This window comes from Dipodomys spectabilis, unplaced genomic scaffold (genome assembly GCF_019054845.1).
Source record: "Dipodomys spectabilis isolate Male_0828 unplaced genomic scaffold, ASM1905484v1 ptg000460l, whole genome shotgun sequence".
NCBI classification, from domain to species: Eukaryota; Metazoa; Chordata; class Mammalia; order Rodentia; family Heteromyidae; genus Dipodomys; species Dipodomys spectabilis.
In genome coordinates, this window is record NW_024871137.1 from 812,785 (window position 1) to 819,488 (window position 6,704).

Here is a 6,704-nt window from a genome sequence, read left to right on the forward strand (position 1 = left end):
ACCGAACCACCCCCCAAAAAGAAAGAAAGAAAGAAAACTGCATACTACTTTCTACAATGAGAATATTAACCTGTATTTTGACCAAGAGAGTACAAAATTTCCTTTCCTCCACACTCTCACAACATTATTACCTTCTGGGTATTTTCAAGGGCAGGTTTTTACTATGTGCAGTACCCCAGACTGGCCTTAGAATCAAATCCTCTTACTCCAACCCCCTAAATGCTTGGAATTACAAGCCTTTACCACCACATCTGGCTTCTTTGATTTTGTTGATAAGAGTTATAATAGTTATGAAGTAGTATCATAGTAATTTTGAGTTGCATTTCTCTAATGACTTCTGTTCAGAAAGCATTAAGCCAGCTTAGAAGTGGTATTAAACACAAATTTGTAAACCCACTGGTGATTTTCAGGGCTTTTTGGAAAGCAGGTCTATTCAGAACTTTCGTCCATATTAAATCAGGTTTCTTGTTAATCTCATCTTTAATATCTCTATACAAAATGAATACTTAATTCAATATAGTAGAAAGGAAAAATCAATCAACTCCTAACATTTTTCACTTTTCAATAAAATGATATTGCTTAAATCAATTTCTGTTTATGCTTGAGACTATACTACTTAATTTGGTTAGACCTTTTACAAAGCTTTATATACTTTATTTATTTTATGTTGATTGCTTTTTCCAAATCCTGCATGTCTAATTTTGGTTTCTTTCAGTCTCATGTAGTTCAGATTTCAAACCAAAGAATAAATGGAAGGAAACAAACAAAACAAGAGTTACTCTCATCTGAAGATGCCTCTACAAGAATGAGGAAAGAGTTCATCCCGCTAAGGATCTATGATAGAATTTCAAAAAGAGAATTCATTCTTCTAGGTTTTCCCTATCTTTGTGATGTACCTTAAATTATATAAAACAAAATATACTGCTCAGATACTTTTATCAGTTTTGTACATTTTTATATGGACTTCACATCTGTCTACAGCATTCCTTCTTTATAATGTCCCTGATATTTTTACACTATCAAGACATAAGATAACCAGCTTGATTTACAGCATGAGAAGTTATCCTCCTGGCTTCCTTGGAAGCAGAGCATGGTCAATAGATAACATTACTTCTGGTTGCTCACTACATGTAATGGTTTCTGTGATACATTTTATTTAGTATTTAAAAAACTGTTGGCTAAACTCAAAGCTCATTCATAGAAGTTTATGTTAAGTTTTTCACAAGTTTTATTTCTCTTAATTCTTAAGATAACATTTGCTATAATACTAATATTATTACCATTTAAGTGTTGGGAAAAATTGTAATTAAAGGCACTAAATGCATGGCCCAAATACACACAGTGAGGAAGAAAATGAGTCAAAGTTTCCAAAAGTCTTTCAGCAATACAGAAAAAGTAGATAAAAATCTCACCATTCTCTTACACTCTAAATTCAATATTAATATTGCTCAAGAAATAATAGCATAGCAATTATTGCCGATGATGATTGTTTTCTGTCACAATTTGTCTTCAACACAGACTGTGTTGGTGACATTGCGTTATCATGCACAGAATTGAGCTTATACATTGAGTTTCAAAGACAGCCAAATTTCTTCTGTCCTACAGTTCCATTTTTCTTTTAAAAAAGTACCAAAACTTTTAAATATCATCACTTTCTGTCTTTTAAGAATCCAAAAGAGAAATAAATTCACATTTAATTTAATAAATTCACCTTTACTTTTAAAGCAAGGTGCTTTAAAAGTAGGAGATGATAAAAACAGGCCCCCATGAAGTAAATTTTCTTCTACTTTTAAAATTATTCTGAAAACCTTTTGCTGGTTGGTTACACCTGTAATCTTGTTTACTTGAGATATCTACTCAGTAGGCTGAGATCTGTGGATAACAGTTGGAAGCCAATCAGGGCAAAAATATTTTTGAGATTATTTTTCAAAAAAATTTAATGAACTAGCAAAGAGCCAGGAGTGGAGATGTCGCTCATATAGTAGCTCACCAATCTAGAGAGGAAAGGTCTAGCAAGACCTTAAAGCCCTGAGTTCAAATTCTAAGCACTCCAACACACTTGTGTTCATGCGTGCACACACACACACACACATTTATTCAAAATACCCTCGTGTCAGTGTTTTGTATTAATTTATTTGTTAACGAGATTATATGGATAAAATAAGGGAAATTAACTCTTCAATCTCAGAACATTTTTATACATTTTTTATTTTAAAAATATTGCACAGAGGGGTTACATTTACATGAGCAAGGTAATGAGTACATTTCCTAACAAGCATTGTTACCTCCTCCTTTATTTTCCCCCCACCATCCCTTCTCTCCCACCTCCACAAGTACACTCCACGCCTCCTCTCTCCTTCCCCTACCTCAATTGTAAAATTCATTTTTCAACATAGGTCTTGTGCATCTCATTGTTACAATGGGTCAACCCGTATCCTTATTTAAGCATTTTGTTGTTTTCTTCTTCTCCCCAAATTAGAGAAACGTATATACAAGATGTAGGCGCACCAACTTCAAATACAGTGAAAAAAGGGGTTATAGCGTGGTTGAGGAACATATAAAGGAACAAAAAAAATCACATCGTACAATATAAGTATGTTAGAAATAATAGCAAGATAGAATCACTTGTGTACCTATCTTGGTGTTCGTTTAGCTTAACATCATCTTATCTGTTCAAATGCACATAGCTTAAGACATTTTCTGATAATCCCGGACATATATTAGTTATTGAAAATAAGGGAAACCATGGGACCTATGTTTCTTTGGAGTTGGCTTACTTCACTTAATAAATTTTTTCCAAATCTTTCCATTTCCTAACAAATTGGGCAATGTCATTCTTTCTGATGGAGGCAGAGAATGCAATTGTATATATTTACCAGGTTTTCTTGATCCATTCATCTACTGAGGGGCATCTGGGTTGGTTCCATATCTTAGCTATGGTAAATAATGCTGCAGTAAACATAGTTGTGCTGGTAGTTTTAGTATGGTCTTGTTTGTGATCCTTTGGGTAAATGAACAAAAGTGGGATTGCTGGGTCATAGGGGAGCTTTATGGGGAGTCGTTTGAGGAAACTCCATACTGCTTTCCAAAGTGGTTGAAGACTTTTACACTCCCACCAAGAATGCAGTAGGGTTCCCTTGTGGCCCCATCTCCTCCAGCATTTGTTGTTGTAAAAATATGGATTGCTTCACTGATTTTCGAGTCATCCTTGAGCAGGGGCCATGCTAATCTTCTCTGTATCATTCCGATGTTAGTGTATGGGCTGCCGGATTAAGCACAGAACATTTTTTATATAGAAGGTGTAATTGATTTTCTTAGTCAATTCCACAAAAAAGTAAGTTCAAAAGAATTGTCATGAAATTTTAGAATCATGCATTTCTTACATAAGCACACATTTTTGATGTTGGCATAATTTGTGGAGGGGAAGGGGAAAATGTTTAATTAGGGATACAAGTAGACCCATTGCAACAATGAAAGGAACTTTACAACTTTGGTATCTCTACTACTGCCATACCTGCAGATTGTAACTTGATTGCTTCTTTTGAGGTAAGTATCACTATGCCTGGGTCTGCTTGGACTGTGGTCCTCCTAACACAAGCAAAACACATAGCACCCATCAAATGGTTAGAGTTTCTGAAACTTCTTTTTTTTTTTTTGGTCTGGGCTTGCCTGGAACTGCAATTCTCTAATCTCTGTTTTCTAAGTAGATAATAGTACAGGTTTGAGCCACTTTATCCAGTAAAAGTATACAATTTCAAGATATCTTGATATTGCCTATATTTGTGCTTAACATATATAGCTAACCTTAATTTTCTCCCTCTTTTGTTTACTACTCTGAGTTGAAAACATTGACTTTCTTGATATACATGGCTTTGTTTTGGGTGGAATCCCATCACAATCCAAAAAATGTCCCAAAAAGTTTATGTCAAGAATCATGGAAAAGAAGGCTTCAGGTTGGAAAGAAAACACTGATCCTTAACTTATAATTGCAGTATATTTATAGTGTTAGTCAATACTTTCTGGAGTATGAGAAGAGAAGGAAGACAGAAATGTGAAAGATGTCAGGTCTCTGTGGAATTTCTGTAGTTGTTACTTCATGTTATATTCTTCCTTAAAACTTGCTTTATTAAAAGCCTCTGGGTGGATATTGGTTGGACTGATTGGTAACCTTACCCAAGAAATGAAGCTGATTTTAGAAGGCTGATGATTTGGTAAATAAAGGAATGATGAAAATGAGAACAGATATTGTCACAGAATGAGCCAACAAGGTTCATTGCTGAACAGCAAAACAAAGCAGTTTCAAGTCCGATGATGCACATTGGAACATATATAGATAGATACATATATGTATACATATACAAACATACGTGAAAAAGTATATATGCAGTAGAATACAGAGAAAGTTGGTGTGACAAGTATTAAACTATATCAAACTGGTTGCAGGAAAGGTCCAGTAAAATATCAATAGTTTAGCATAGATTTTGCATAGATTTCTAAAGGATGAAAATTCTTCCCTCATTTTATACTTTACAAATATCCTTAGTATATTTTAAGTTTTTTATATTGTAGTTGGAACATCTATATAATGCTGAGAATTGGAATTACATAAAGTATGCAACATGAATAGGCCAGCCAGAATAGGAAAGTTCATTAGATTCTTATTTCCAATTAACCACCAGGAGAAAAGGAGTTCCAGTTCAGATTTTATGTAGAGCACTGGCCTTGAACACAAAACGACCAGTCAGGCCATGAGTTTAAGCCCTAAGATCTACAGAAACAAAAACACAAAATATAACTTGGAGTTAGATATTTTATAATGAAGCATTTTTTATATACTCTACATTGTTAGAAAGACTAGATTTCTGTGTTAGCTTTATAACCTACCATAATAAATGATATTGTCCATTTATTAAACAGAAAGGCTTACTCAGATTTATAAGTTTGAAGGTTTCAGTGTATGTTCAGTTGGTTTTATTGTTTTGGTGGCCTGTGACAAGACAATGTCAAGGTGAGGAGTATGTCAAAAAGAAATGTTTTTGACCTAGAATGATTAAAAGAGAAAAGAAGAAAGAAGATGAGAGTGCATGTTCTCATAGGTTTTATTCTGAAGAACTTAATCTCCAGAAGAACTATTCAGGTATTCTCCACAGCCTGGGAGGAAATGGAAAGTCATTTTTCTTTAACACATAGGTCTTTCTGGGGCATTGTAAATTCAAATGGCAACATCTTCACCAATGATAATGACTTGTCCAGGGGTGGAAGCAACTAGATATTGCTATAAATTCCAATCATATCCTTTTTCTTCTCATACCATGAAAGCCTGCCACAATTCCCAACCAAATCCCATCAAAGATTCAAACATTAATGCTGTCCCAAAAGTTCTGTATGCAAGCCCAGGTACATTCACTTCATTTAAGATGGCAATAGTATATGAAAATTTTAAGTCTTCCATAGAAAAAAAATCATATTAAGTGAAGTAAGCCGGTACCAAAGAAACTTAGGTCCCATGGTTTCCCTTATTTGCAATAACTAGTATATGTCTGAGTCAAGCAGAAAAGGTCAGATAAGTTGATTTTAGGGAAGTGAACCCTAATATATGTATTCAATTTTTTTTCTTTCAGGTGATTGTTTCTACACATTTATAAGATTATTTCTTTGTTGCTTTGTATTTCCTTCCCCCATGGTATAACCCTGCTTTCACTGTATTTGAGGTTGGTATACTTTGTGGAAGGGAAGGAAAAAACAAATCGTTTAAATAGGGGTACAGTTGGATCCTTTGGAACAATGAGATGTACAAGTCGTTATATGGAAAAATGAACTTTACAACTTTGGTGGGGGCAGGGAGGAGGATTGCATGGAGGGGGTGGGGGTGGGAGGATGGGAAGGGATGAGAAGGGGAAACCAAGGAGGAGGCTACAATGCTTGATAAGAAATGTACTCATGGACTGGGAAGGTGGCTCAGTGGTAGAGCGCTTGCCTTGCATGCTCAAGGCCCTGGGTTCGACTCGTCAGCACCACATAAGCAAAAAGAAAAAAGCCAGAAATGGTGCTGTGGCTCAAGTGGTAGAGCGCTAGCCTTGAGCTGAAGAGCTGAGGGACAGCGCCCAGGCCCGGAGTTCAGGCCCCAAGACCAGACCCCAAAAAAAAAAAGAAAAAAAAAAAGAAATGTACTCATTATCTTGCCCATGTAATTGTAACCCCTCTGTACAGCGTTTTCACTATAAAAAAGAAAAAGAAAAATTTAAGTCTTCCAATTACATTGTCACCAAGGGAACAATTACAATATTTCCTTAAAAAATATCTAGATTGTAGAACACTTTAGTCACAATTAAATCCATTATAGGATTTAATTTAAATATTTAGTCACTGAAATGGATATTCTATATCCACAACTTAGAGCCCTTTCAAAATACATAATTACAAACCTCATCTATTACCATCTTCTGTGAAGACAGTCCTTGCTGAAAACAAACCAAATGTGGTAAACCAATTAAAATGTATGCCATTGTCAAATGTTGTTGTTTTAAAGCATGGAAGTGACAGCACAATTAATGCCAGTAAACAGCTGGTTCTAAGGAGTTTGGAAAGTGATTACTTTGTACTCTAGGTGGAAAAATCCACAGATGTTTCAGATTGTGCTTCGTTTTGGCATTTGTAAGATATATTTTGGAAAGCACAATGAATGAAAGCATGCTGTTTTATAA

At 35.0% G+C, this 6,704-nt stretch overlaps 1 non-coding gene across 1 annotated transcript; it reads right to left on the reverse strand.

Annotated features, from left to right (window-relative positions):
* Positions 1-3,171: 3,171 nt before the first annotated feature.
* On the reverse strand, positions 3,172-3,278 carry LOC122098129. Its single transcript, XR_006145677.1, has one exon. It is a non-coding gene; the product is annotated as a U6 spliceosomal RNA (small nuclear RNA).
* Between the last annotated feature and the right edge of the window lie 3,426 nt (positions 3,279-6,704).